Source organism: Dama dama, chromosome 5 (assembly GCF_033118175.1).
Source record: "Dama dama isolate Ldn47 chromosome 5, ASM3311817v1, whole genome shotgun sequence".
NCBI lineage: Eukaryota > Metazoa > Chordata > Mammalia > Artiodactyla > Cervidae > Dama > Dama dama.
The window spans coordinates 113,559,049-113,572,477 of NC_083685.1; the positions used below are offsets into that span (position 1 = coordinate 113,559,049).

The window sequence follows — 13,429 nt, forward strand, 5'->3', positions numbered from 1 at the left end:
GCCAAAGCAGGGTGGGGGGGAGAGAAAAGGGGGGAAGGGTGTTACAAAAAAAAAAAAAAAACAAAGCAAGCAAGAAAAGCTCTTAGGTTTGCAACACATTGGAAAACCGGGGGAGTGCCCCGCCTCGTCCGTTCTCGGTGCCCCGCGAGGGCCTTCCGGGTTTTAGAGCGAACCTCTCGCTATTCTCAATGCCCCTCACCTCCTCCGAGTTTAGGATCCGAGGAGTCCGAGCAAAGAGTTCTCCCCCTGGGCCATAGCAAGGGGGTGTCAGGGTGAGTTGGGGGCATTTTTCAAGAAGCAGTAACCATCCGTCCCACCCCCGCGTCGGTAGCTGGGCCGCGGGAGTCTGGGTTGAGAGCAAAAATCCCGGTGGGTTTAGGCGAAGGGGATTCCGGGGCGAATCGGAGCCGCGAGACCGCGTTTCGCGCATCTCCCCTTCGGTCTCTGCCTCCAGTCCCCCAGCCTGCTCCCCCTTTAATTTTTTCCCCCCCTCTCCTTTAATCTAATTTCTTCCAACTCCACCTTTGTTGTTAACCGGCGTCACGCCCGGACCAGCCAATCCCCGGCACGCTATCAGCTTGTCAAAAAGGCTTGGCCAGCCCTGGGAAAGCAGGCCGCGGGCGCTGCCCCCCCTGCCCCTCCTCCCCCCGGCGGCGGCGGGGAGCCGCGAGGGGAGCCTGGCACCCTGGCCTCGCCGCCAGAGCCGCAGCGGGGCAGCCTCCCCGTAGGCCTTCGGTCTCCACCATCCTGCGGGCCGGAGATCGAACGGCCTGGGCGCGACCACCGTGTACTCTCCCACTGCCGTCGGCTGCGGTTGTCTGTCTCTGCCTCTCCACCGAGAAAGGTTTATCTGGACGCAGGAAGCCCGAAGACAGTCTGAAGAACGCCTGCTTCCATCAGGCGAGCCTACGGTTTGGGCCATCGCTCCGGGGCGGCGCCATCGCCCCCGGCTCCAGGGATGCCAGTCTACCACAGCAGCACTGCCAGCTGGGCCGCCGACCCCTTTGGACTCTTCCCCTGTCACACAGCCTTCTCCATCCGCACACCACGGCCTCGCTGCAGCTGTAATTTCTCTTATTTCCTGGGAGAACTGAGAGTCCTTTCCCAGGACTTCCACAGCCCACATCTGCCACGTTTCACAAGCCAGGAGGAAAATCTTGTCAAGATCTGGTGTGTCTGGATTTTTTAGTGGGTAGGAGGGGCCGATTTACCTTGTTGCTCATGAAGCTTAAGCTTCAGGGCCTCTCATCGCAAGCCCTGTCTTTACTTTTGATTCATCATTTGGTATTATTTTTTATTCCCCCCTCCCCCTCCCCACAAACCCAATTCTGCCCTTGAAACCTTACAGAGGGCATTTTGTGAAGTACCAAGACGTGTCACACTGTACTTAGAACCTGCTGCTGCTGCTGCTAAGTCGCTTCAGTCGTGTCCGACTCTACGCGACCCCATAGACGGCAGCCCACCAGGCTCCTCGTCCCTGGGATTCTCCAGGCAAGAACACTGGAGTGGGTTGCCATTTCCTTCTCCAACTTAAAACCTGCAGGGAATGACTTTCCTGTTTTGACTTCAAAACAGCAAAGAGTTTGGAGTCAGAAGTCCCAGGTTCCCAGCCTCTGGGCTTTCCCACCTAAACAGTGTGAGTTTGATTAAATCTCTTCATCTGATCCCAGTTTTCTTGTCTGTAAAATTAGAATAGCAGTCCTATGTTCTCTGCTTTTCTCGCCAGGGTTTGAGGGTTGAGTAAGATGATGTATGTAAAACTGTAAAATACTCCACAATGTCACTTGCAACATTTACAATGGGAGAAACTTAGACCCCAAGAAAGTTCCAAGTCTTCCACACAGATCTAGTGTCCAGGTGTCCTGGCTCCTGGCCCTGAACTTCTTGGCTAAGCCAGGGAGCCTTTCGGTAAAGTGTTTTGGAATAAAACAGGGTGAACATGAATCATAAGAATGATTATTATTGATTTTTCGTTCCTTGGGCAGCAAAAATCATGGCTGGCACTCTTCCCACTTGGAAACTGACTGGCTTGTTTTACATCTACTGCATCTCTGGTGAGGTCAGGAGTCTAGACTTGGGCTATGGGCCCAAGAGCTATGGGCTATCGGCCCAGAGCATAAGGGAACCTACCTACGCCCCCCCTCCCAATTCATTACCCCCTTGCTCCCATTTTTCTGCCCTGTGCCTCCAAGCAGAGCCTCGGCATTCCACAGCCCCAGCCAGGCTGGTGACAAGGCATAATCCTAGCTACACATTCTCCACTTGGCCCCAGGCTTTCCCTGGGTTGCCAGTATCCCAGCACTAGTTCATATAAAATCCCTGCTGTGCCTGGAATGCATTAACCAAAGTGTGACACTTCAATTCCTAGTGTACATGGAATAATTTTAGATGGTATACAGATGAACATACTGTTTTCAAAGTTATGTATCATAATGTGTATTTGGAAATGTTCTGTTTTCTTTTTTTTTTTTAAAGATAGTGACATAAAGCTGCTGCTTCTTATTTGAGTGTGAGGAAGTTACTGTCCTCTTTTATTTTTTTCTTTCTTAATTGAGGTATAACTGTCAGATAGTAAACTGCACACATCTTAAAGAATACAACTTGATGCGTTTTTACATATGTATACATAGTATATATGTAACATGTGTATATATATACACATGCATACGCACATATACATATATATATATACATACATACACACATATATATAATGTAACTACCACCCAGATCAGGATATTGAATATTTCTAGCATTGAGCAAGCTCTCTCAAAGTAAGTATTCCCCTCCAAATGTCACTAATACTCTGAGCTATTGCCATAAGTTTAGTCTGTTTTTGGAGTTCATATACATGGAATCATTCAGTATATATATTTATACATCTGGCCTCTTTCACTCACCATTGTGTCTGAGATTAATTTATGATGTTGCACGTAGTAGTGGTTCATGCCTTTTCATTGCCATACAGTAGTATTCCATTGTATGCATCAGTCAGTTCAGTCGCTCAGTCATGTCCGACTCTTTGCAACCCCATGGACTGCAGCGTGCCAGACTTCCCTGTCCATCACCAACTCTCAGAGCTTACTCAAACTCATGTCCATCAAGTTGGTGATGCCATCCAACAAACTATCTCGTGCTTTGTAATCCCCTTCTCCTCCCGCCTTCAGTCTTTCCCAGCATCAGGGTCTTTTCCAATGAGTCAGTTCTTTGCATTAGGAAAGTGTTGGAGTTTCAGCTTCAGCATCAGTCCTTCCAATGAATACTCAGGACTGATTTCCTTTAGGTTGGATCTCCTTGCAGTCCAAGGGACTCTCAAAGAGTTTTTTCCAACACCACAGTTCAAAAGCATCAATTCTTTGGCACTCAGCTTTCTTTATAGTCCAAATCTCACATCTGTACATGACTACTGGAAAAACCATAGATTTGACTACATGGACCTTTGTTGGCAAAGTAATGTCTCCACTTTTTAGTATGCTGTCTAAGTTGGTCATAACTTTTCTTCCAAGGAGCAAGCTTCTTTTAATTTCATGGCTGCACTTACCATCTGCAGTGATTTTGGAGCCCCAAAAAATAAAGTCTGTCACTGTTTCCATTGTCTCCCCATCTATTTGCAGTGAATTGATGGGACCCAGATAATCACGAAGGTGAGATCACTCACACTCACCTAGAGCCAGACATCCTGGAATTTGAAGTCAGATGGGCCTTAGGAAGCATCACTACGATGGATTTGGAGGTAGAGGTGATGGAATTCCAATTGAGCTATTTCAAGTCCTAAAAGATGATGCTGTGAAAGTGCTGCACTCAATATGTCAGCAAATTTGGAGAACTCAGCAGTGGCCACAGGACTGGAAAAGGTCAGTTTTCATTCCAATCCCAAAGAAAGGCAATGCCAAAGAATGCTCAAACTGCCCCACAATTGCACTCATCTCACACACTAGTAAAGTAATGCTCAAAATTCTCCAAGCCAGGCTTCAGCAATATGTGAACCGTGAACTTTCAGATCTTCAAGCTGGTTTTAGAAAAGGCAGAGGAACCAGAGATCAAATTGTCGACATCTGCTGGATTGAAAAAGCAGATGAAAAAGCAAGAGAGTTCCAGAAAAAAATCTATTTCTGCTTTATCGACTATGCCAGAGCCTTTGACTGTGTGGATCACAATAAACTGTGGAAAATTCTGAAAGAGATGGGCATACCAGATCACCTGACCTGCCTCTTGAGAAACCTGTATGCAGGTCAGGAAGCAACAGTTAGAACTGGACATGGAACAACAGTCTGATTCCAAATAGGAAAAGGAATACGTCAAGGCTGTATATTGTCACCCTGCTTATTTAACTTATATGCAGAGTACATTATGAGAAACGCTGGGCTGGAGGAAGCACAAGCTGGAATCAAGATTGCCAGGAGAAATATCAATAACCTCAGATATGCAGATGACACCACCCTTATGGCAGAAAGTGAAGAAGAACTAAAGAGCCTCTTGATGAAAGTGTAAGAGGAGATGTTGGCTTAAAGCTCAACATTCAGAAGACTAAGATCATGGCATCCAGTCCCATCACTTCATGGCAAATAGATGGGGAAACAGTGGAAACAGTGGCTGACTTTATTTTTCTGGGCTCCAAAATCACTGCAGATGGTGATTGCAGCCGTGAAATTAAAAGACGCTTATGCCTTGGAAGGAAAGTTATGACCAACCTAGACAGCATATTAAAAAGCAGAGACTTTACTTTGCCAACAAAGGTCCATCTAGTCAAGGCTATGGTTTTTCCAGTGGTCATGTATGGATGTGAGAGTTGGACCATAAAGAAATCTGAGTGCTGAAGAATTGATGCTTTTGAACTGTGGTGTTGGAGAAGACTCTTGAGAGTCCCTTGGACTGCAAGGAGATCCAACCAGTCCATCCTAAAGGAGATCAATCCTGGGTGTTCATTGGAAGGAGTGATGTTGAAGCTGAAACTCCAATACTTTGGCCACCTGATGCGGAGAGCTGACTCATTTGAAAAGACCCTGATGCTGGGAAAGATTGAGGGCAGGAGGAGAAGGGGACGACAGAGGATGAGATGGTTGGATGGCATCACCGACTTGATGGACGTGGGTTTGGGTGGACTCCGGAAGTTGGTGATGGACAGGGAGGCCTGGCATGCTGAGGTTCATGGGGTTGCAAGAGTCGGACACGACTGAACTGAACTGATGGGACCAGATGCCATGATCTTAGTTTTCTGAATGTTGAGTTTTAAGCCAACTTTTTCACTCTCCTCTTTCACTTTCATCAAGAGGCTCTTTAGTTCTTCTTCCCTTTCTGCCATAAGGGTGGTGTCATCTGCATATCTGAGGTTATTGATATTTTTCCCAGCAATCTTGATTCCAGCTTGTGCTTCATCCAATCTGGCATTTCGATGATGTACTCTGCATATAAGTTAAATAAGCAGGGTGACAATATACAGCCGTGACGTACTCTTTCCTGATTTGGAATCAGTCTGTTCTATGTCAAGTTCTAACTGTTGCTTCTTGACTTGCATACAGATTTCGCAGGAGGCAGATCAGGTGGTCTGGTATTCCCATCTCTTTAAGAATTTTCCACGGTTTGTTGTGATCCACACAGTCAAAGGCTTTGGCGTAGTCAATAAAGCAGAAGTAGATGTTTTTCTGGAACTCTCTTGCTTTTTCAATGATCTGATGGATGTTGGCAATTTGATCTCTGGTTCCTCTGCCTTTTCTAAATCCAACTTGAACATCTGGAAGTTCATGATTCACATACTGCTGAAGGCTGGCTTGGAGAATTTTGTTTCAGCAGGGTTTCCGGCTGTGGGAGGCACTGTTCCGGGTGAGGCATCTACCATGGTGGGGCCCCTGAGCCGCTGCCCCCATGACCCCCCCTTCCCCCGCTGGTGTCTCCTGCCCCTTGGTGCTGCTGCTGTTCCTCTGCCTGCTGCTGCTCCTCCATCTCCAGATCGGATCACAGTGAGGGAAAGAGGAGCAAGGAGAAGGCGACTTTTGATAACGAGGTGCATGTGTGGCGTAAAATGGAGGAGTCTCCTGCGAGAACTCCCAAACTACAACTCGCTGCTGAACAACTGTTGACTGGAGAATGTTGGATCCCATCAAAAAAAGATACCCCACATCCAAGAGCAAAGGAGAAGCCCCAGCAAGATGGTAGGAGGGGCGAAATCATGTTTGGAATCAAACCCCTTACCAGCCAGAGATGCTCAGGGGGCTCCAACAAACCTTCTGCGTACCAGGACCCGGAGACCCCACAGAGACTGAGCCAGAACTGTGTTTGAGAGTCTCCTTGGAGGTACAGGTCAGCAGTGGCCTGCCGCAAGGGCAGGGGCTCTGGGTGCAGCAGACCTGGGTATGGCGTAAGTCCTCTTGGAGGAGGTTGCCATTAACCCCACCATAGAGCTGCCAGAACTTACACAGGACTGGGGAAACAAGACTCTTGGGAGGGCACAAACAGAACCTTGTGCGCTCCAGAACTCAGGAGAAAGGAGCAGTGACCCCACAAGAGGCTGACCCAGGCTTGCCTGTGAGTGTCCAGGAGTCTCCGGCGGAGGTGTGGGTCGATGGTGGCCTGCTGCAAGGTTGGAGGCCCTGGATGCGGCAGTGCGTGCATGAGACCTTTTGAAGGAGGTCGCCGTTATCTTCATTACCTCCACCTTGGTTTGGCCTCAGGTTAAACAACAGGGAGGGAACACAGCCCCCTCCATCAACAGAAAATTGGATTGTATGCATACGTGCATGCTGTCACTTCTGTCCTGTCTGATTCTTTGTGACCCCATGGGCTGTAGTCCACCAAGCTCCTTTGTCCATGGGATTCTCCAGGCAAGAATACTGGAGTGGGTTGCCATGCCTTCCTCCAGGGGATCTTCCTGACCGACCCTTGTCTCTTATGTCACCTGCGTTTACAGATGGATTCTTTACCCCTAGTGCCACCTGGGAAGCCCATTCCATTGTATAAGTATACCACAACTTATTCTTTCTAATCTTCATGATTAGTAGTCTTTGACTACTATGAGTAAAAGTTTCAAATGTTCTTGTGCATATCTTTTGGTAGATATATGAATTCATTTTTCCTGTAGATTTCTAGGAGTAGATTTCCTTTATCATAGGGTATAAATATATTGGACATTATTAGATATTGCCAAATAATGTTGTCATTATTTGGATTTTGATCATTTTAAGAAGTGTTTTCTTTGTTTTAATCTCATTGTTTTAATTTGAAATTCCTTAATGACATGACGTTGGATATCTTCTCATATGCCTAGTTGCCCTCTGAATATTTTTTTTTGGTGAGATGTCTGTTCAGATCTTTTTCCCATTTTTAAAATCAGTTTGTTTTCCTTTCATTTTCTTTTTTGACCGTGCCACAGGGCATGCAGGACCCTAGTTCCCTGACCAGAGATTGAACTGCCCTGTTTGTTTTCTCATTGTTGAATTTTAAGAGTTCTTTATATATTTTGGCTAACAGTTCTTTATCAGATGTGTCTTTTGCAAGTATTTTCTCCCAGTTTGTGGCTTGTCTTCTCATTCTGACCTTGTCTTTCTCAGAAGTTTTTTACTTTAATAAATTCCAGTTTATTAATGATGTCTTTTCATGCCCTTGGTGTTATACAATACCTAAAAAACCACCAGTATACCCAGGGTCACCTAGGTTTTCTCCTATGTTATCTTCTACACATAGAAGATATATAGTTTTATGGTTTTGTGATTTAGATTTAGGTCTGTGATCCATTTGGGGTTAGTTTTTTTGTAAAGGATATAAGATCCATGTCTAGATTGATTTTTGAAGTTTTTGCATGTTGATGTCCAGTTGTTTCAGCGCCATTTTTTTTTTTTTTTTTTTTTGCAGGAGAGGCTTTTCCATGCAGCTTGTGGGATCTTAGTCCCCAAATCAGGGATTGAACCCCCTGCACGCAGCAATGAAAGCACCCGGCCTAACCACCACTGGACCACCAGGGAATTCCACACACCATTTGTTGAAAAGACAATCTTTGCCATTTTGTATTGCCTTGCTCCTTTGTCTAAAATCAGTTGATTTATATATATGTGGGTCTATTTCTGGTGTCTGTATTATATTCCATTGATCTATTTGTCTATTCTTTCAACCATACCACATTGTCTTGATTACTGTAACTTTATATACATCTTAAACTGGAGTACTATCTGTCCTTGAACTTTCTTCTTCTTCTTCAATATTGTATTGGTTATTCTGGGTATTTTGTCTCTCCATATAAACTTTAGAATAGTTTGTTGACCCAGATGGTGCAGTGGTAAAGATCTACCTGCCAATGCAGGAGATGCAAGAGACATGGGTTCGATCCCTGGGCTGGGAAGATCTCCTGGAGTAGGAAATGGCAACCCACTCCACTATTCTTGCCTGGAAAATTCCGTGGATGGAGAAGCCTGGCAGGCTATAGTCCATGGGGTCGCAAAGAGTCTAACATGACTGAGCATAGCACAGCACACACACATACACGCATATCCACAAAATAACTTGATGGGATTTTGGTTCGGATTGCTTTGAATCTATAGATGAAAATAGCAAGAATTGATATCTTAACAATATTAAGTTTTCCTAGTCACGAACATGGGTATTTCTCCATTTATTTAGTTCTTTGATATCTTTCATCAGAGTTTTGCAGTTTTCCTCATATAGTTCTTATACATATTTTGTTAGATTTATATGAATACTTAATGTATTTCATTCTTTTTGAGTGCTAATATAAATAACACTGATTTTTATTTACAGTTCCTCTTGTTCATTACTGGTATATAGGAAAGCAATTGACCTCTGTATATTAACCTTGTATCCTGCAACCTTTCTATAATCATTTATCAATTCCAGGAGTGTTTTTTGTTGGTTCTTTCAGATTGTTTACATAGATGATTGTGTCATCTGCAAACAGAGATAGTTTTACTTCCTCCCTCCTAATCTGTGTTTCTTACTTCCTAATCTTTCTTTTCCTTTTCTTTTTCTCTTCTCCTTTTTGAGGATTTCTATGTATGATGTTGAAAGGCAGTAGTGAGAAGGGACATACCTACCTTGTTCCTAATCTAAATGGGAAAGCGTCAAGATACTGACCATTAAGTATGTTAGCTGTACCTTTTTTGTTGATGTTCTTTATCAAATTGAGGAGTACACTCTATTCCTAGTAAGCTGAGAGTTTTTATGATGCATGGGTATTGAATTTTGTCAAATGCTTTTTCTGCCTCTATTGATGTTACCATGTGATTTTTGCCCATTAATGTGATGAATTACATTAATTGATTTTCAAATGTTGAACCATCCTTGCATATCTGCAATAAATCCCACTTGGTTGTGTGTATAGTTCTTTTATACATTGCTGAATTCTTTTTTTTTTTTTGGCTGTGCTGGGTCTTCGTTGATTTTCTCTAGTTGCAGCAAGTGGAGAGCTATTCTCTAGTTGCGGTGTGCAGGCTTCGCATTGTGGTGGCTTCTCTTATTGTGGAGCATGGGCTCTAGAGTGCTTGAGATTCAGTCGTTGCAGTGCGTGGGCTTGGTAGTTGTGGCTCCCAAACTCTAGAGCACAGACAGGCTCAATGGTTGTGCACAGGCTTAGTTGCTCTGTAGCATGTGGTGGGATCTTCCTGGAGCAAGGATTGAACCTGTGTCCCCTGCATTGGCAGATGAATTCTTTACCACTGAACCACCAGAGAAGCTCTATACATTGTTGAATTTGATTAGCTAATATTTTGTTGAGAATTTTTGCATCTATATTCATGAGAGATATTGATCTGTAGGGTTTTTTCTTTCTTTCTTGTAATGTCTTTGGTTTTGGTATTAGGATCTCATAGACTGAGTTAGGAAGTACGTTGTCCCTTGGTATCCACAGGGGATTGGTTCCAAGACCCCCACAGATATAAAAGTCCACAGATGCCCAAGTCCCTTGTATAAAATGGCTTAGTATTTGTATAAAACCTATGTATGAATATACCCTCCAATATACTTTAAAATGAGCTTTCCTGATGGCTTGGTGTAAAGAATTCACCTGCCAATGCAGGAGACTTGAGTTCAACCCCTGGGTCGGGAAGATGCCCTGGAGAAGGAAATGGCAACCCACTCCAGTATTCTTGCCTGGGAAATCCCATGGACAGAGGAGCCTGGCGGGCTACAGTCCATGGGGTCACAAAAGAGTGGGACACGACTTACTGATTAAACAACAAGCAAGCAAGCAAAGTCGCCCAGTCGTGTCCAACTCTTTGCGACGCCGTGGGCTATGGCCTACCAGGCCCCTCCGTCCATGGGGTTTTCCAGGCAAGAGTACTGGAGTGGGTTGCCATTGCCTTCTCCACAACAACATACTTTAAATCACCTGTAGATTGCTTATAATACCTAATACAATGTAGATGCTATGGAAATGGTTGAAAATGCATTGTAAATGCAATAGAAATAGTTGCTGGCACACGGCAAATTCAAATTTTGATTTTTGGAGATTTCTGGAAAATTATTTTTTGGATTATTTTCAATTCACAGTTAATTGAAATCTGTAGGTGTGGAACCTGGGGATACAGAGAGCTGACTGTATTCCCTCCACTTCTATCTTCTCGAAGAGACCAGAGAATTGTTAAAATTTCTTTTTTCAACATTTGGTAGACATCAGTAATGAACCCATCTGGGCCTTGTTGTTTTGGAAGGTTGTTGCTTGTTGTTTTGGAAGGTTACTAACGATTGATTCAATTTCGTTCACAGATAAAAGACCTATTCAGATTTCTTCTTGTGTGAATTTTGGCAGATTGTATCTTTTAAGGAATTGGTCTATTTCATCTAGGTTATCAAATTTGTGGGCATAAAGCCATTTATGATGTTCTTGTATTATCCTTTTAATGTTCATGGGAGCTGTACTGTTGTCCCCTCTTTCATTTCTGGTATTAGCAGTTTTTAAGAAGTTATTTATTGTCAGTGGCGTCTCCATTGCTGCAGGTGGGCGGTCTCTGGTTGTGATGAGTATGGGTTGCTCTTCGTTGCGATACATAGGCTTCTCATTTGGTGGCGTCTCTTGTTCCGAAGCACAGGCTCTAGGTGTAGGGGCTTCCGCAGTTACAGCACGTGAGCTTGGTATTTGTGGCCCACGGGCTTTAGTTTCTGTGCGGCATGTGGAATCTTTCCAGACCAGGGATCGAAGCCCCTGTGTCCCCTGGATTGGCAGGCAGACTCCTATCTGCTGTACCACCAGACAAGTCCTGATATTAGTAATTTGTGTCTTCTCTTCTCTTTTTTTCCTTAGTTACTCTGGCTAGACGTTTATCAATTTTATGGATCTTTTTCAAAGAACCAGCTTTTGGTTTTGTTGATTTTCTCTGTTGACTTCCTATTTTCAACGTCATTGATTTTGGCTCCTATTCTTTTCTACTGTTTCTTTTCTTTTGTTGAATTTGGATTTAGTTTGCCCTTTTTGTTCTTGTTTCCTAAAGTGGAAATTTAGATTATTGATTTTAGATCTTTCTTCTTTCTAATACTATCTTCATTTGTTAATATAAATTTGAGCAATGGTTTTGCTAAATCCTACAAATTTGGATAAGTTGTTTTTGTTTTCATTTATTTCAAAATATTTGAAAATTTCTCTTGAAATTTCTCCTTTGTCCCATGTATTACTAGAAATATGCTGCTCTGTCTCCAAGTAGTTGGGAATTTTCCAGCTATCTTTCTGTTGTTGATTTCGAGTTTCATTCCATTGTGGTCTAAGGGTAGACATTGTATGATTTCTAATCCTCTAAACTTACTAAAGTGTGCTTTATGGCCCCAAATATGGTATACCTTGGTGATTGTTCCATGTGTGAGTTTGAGACCAATGTGTTGTTGGATAAGTAGTCTATAGATGTCAATCATATACAGTTTATTTACAGTGTGGTTGAGTTCAACTATGTCCTTACTGCCTGCTGGATCTGTCCATTTCTGATAGAGAAGTGTTAGAGTCTCCAACTGTTACAGTGGAGTCATCTATTTCTCTTTGCAGATCTATCAGTTTTTGCCGCATGTATTTTGACACTGTTGCTAGGCCCATACAAGTGAAGGATGGTTGGGTACTTCCCTGGTGGTCCAGTGGTTAAGAATCTACCTTGCAACGCAGGGGACGCAGGTTCAATCCCTGGTCGGGGAACTAAGATCCCATATGCCATGGGGCAACTTGGCAACTAAGACCTGCTACAGCTAAATAAGTGTTTTTTTTTTTTTTTTAAAAAACATCTTCTTGGAGTATTAAGCAACAGTTAGAACTGGACATGGGACAACAGACTGGTTCCAAATAGGAAAAGGAATACGTCAAGGCTGTATATTGTCACCCTGCTTATTTAACTTATAGGCAGAGTACATCATGAGAAACGCTGGGCTGGAGGAAGCACAAGCTGGAATCAAGATTGCCGGGAGAAATATCATAACCTCAGCTATGCAGATGACACCACCCTTATGGCAGAAAGTGAAGAAGAACTAAAGAGCCTCTTGATGAAAGTGAAAAAGGAGAGTGAAAAAGTTGGCTGAAAGCTCAACATCCAGAAAACTAAGATCATGGCATCTGGTCCCATCACTTCATGGCAAATAGATGGGGAAACAGTGGAAACAGTGGCTGACTTTATTTTTCTGGGCTCCAAAATCACTGCAGATGGTGATTGCAGCCATGAAATTAAAAGATGCTTACTCCTTGGAAGGAAAGTTATGACCAACCTAGACAGCATATTAAAAAGCAGAGACATTACTTTGCCAACAAAGGTCCATCTAGTCAAGGCTATGGTTTTTCCAGTGGTCATGTATGGATGTAAGAGTTGGACTATAAAGAAAGCTGAGTGCAGAAGAATTGATGCTTTTAAACTGTGTTTGGAGAAGAACGGTGTTGGAGAAGACTCTTGAGAGTCCCTTGGACTGCAAGGAGATCCAACCAGTCCATCCTAAAAGAGATCAATCCTGGGTGTTCATTGGAAAGCGTGATGTTGAAGCTGAAACTCCAGTACTTTGGGCACCTGATACAAAGAGATAACTCATTTGAAAAGACCCTGATGCTGGGAAAGATTGAGGGCAGGAGAAGGGGACGACAGAGGATGAGATGGTTGGATAGCATCATCGACTCAATGGACATGGGTTTGGGTGGACTCTGGGAGTTGGTGATGGACAGGGAGGCCTGGCATGCTGCAGTTCAGGGGGTCGCAAAGAGTCAGGCACGACTGAGTGACTGAACTGAACTGAATGCCCTTTTTATCCCTGATAACTTTGCTTGCTCTGACATTGGCTTTGTCTGAAATTAATATATCTATCCTCACTTTTTTTTTTGGCCATGCTTTGCAGCATGTGGGATCTTAGTTCCCCAATCAGGGATTGAACCTGGGCAACAGAAGTGAAAGCACTGAATCCTAACCACTAGACCACCAGGAACTCCCTCCACTTTTCTGTTGATTAGTGTTAGCATGATATATCTTTCTCCGTC

The 13,429-nt window shown here is 43.8% G+C and overlaps 1 long non-coding RNA gene across 1 annotated transcript; it reads left to right on the forward strand.

Annotated features, from left to right (window-relative positions):
• Nucleotides 1–32: 32 nt before the first annotated feature.
• On the forward strand, nt 33–12,692 carry LOC133057563 (uncharacterized). The gene is made up of 3 exons (XR_009693047.1): nt 33–1,636; nt 3,615–3,854; nt 7,846–12,692. It is a non-coding gene; the product is annotated as an uncharacterized LOC133057563 (long non-coding RNA).
• Nucleotides 12,693–13,429: the final 737 nt, after the last annotated feature.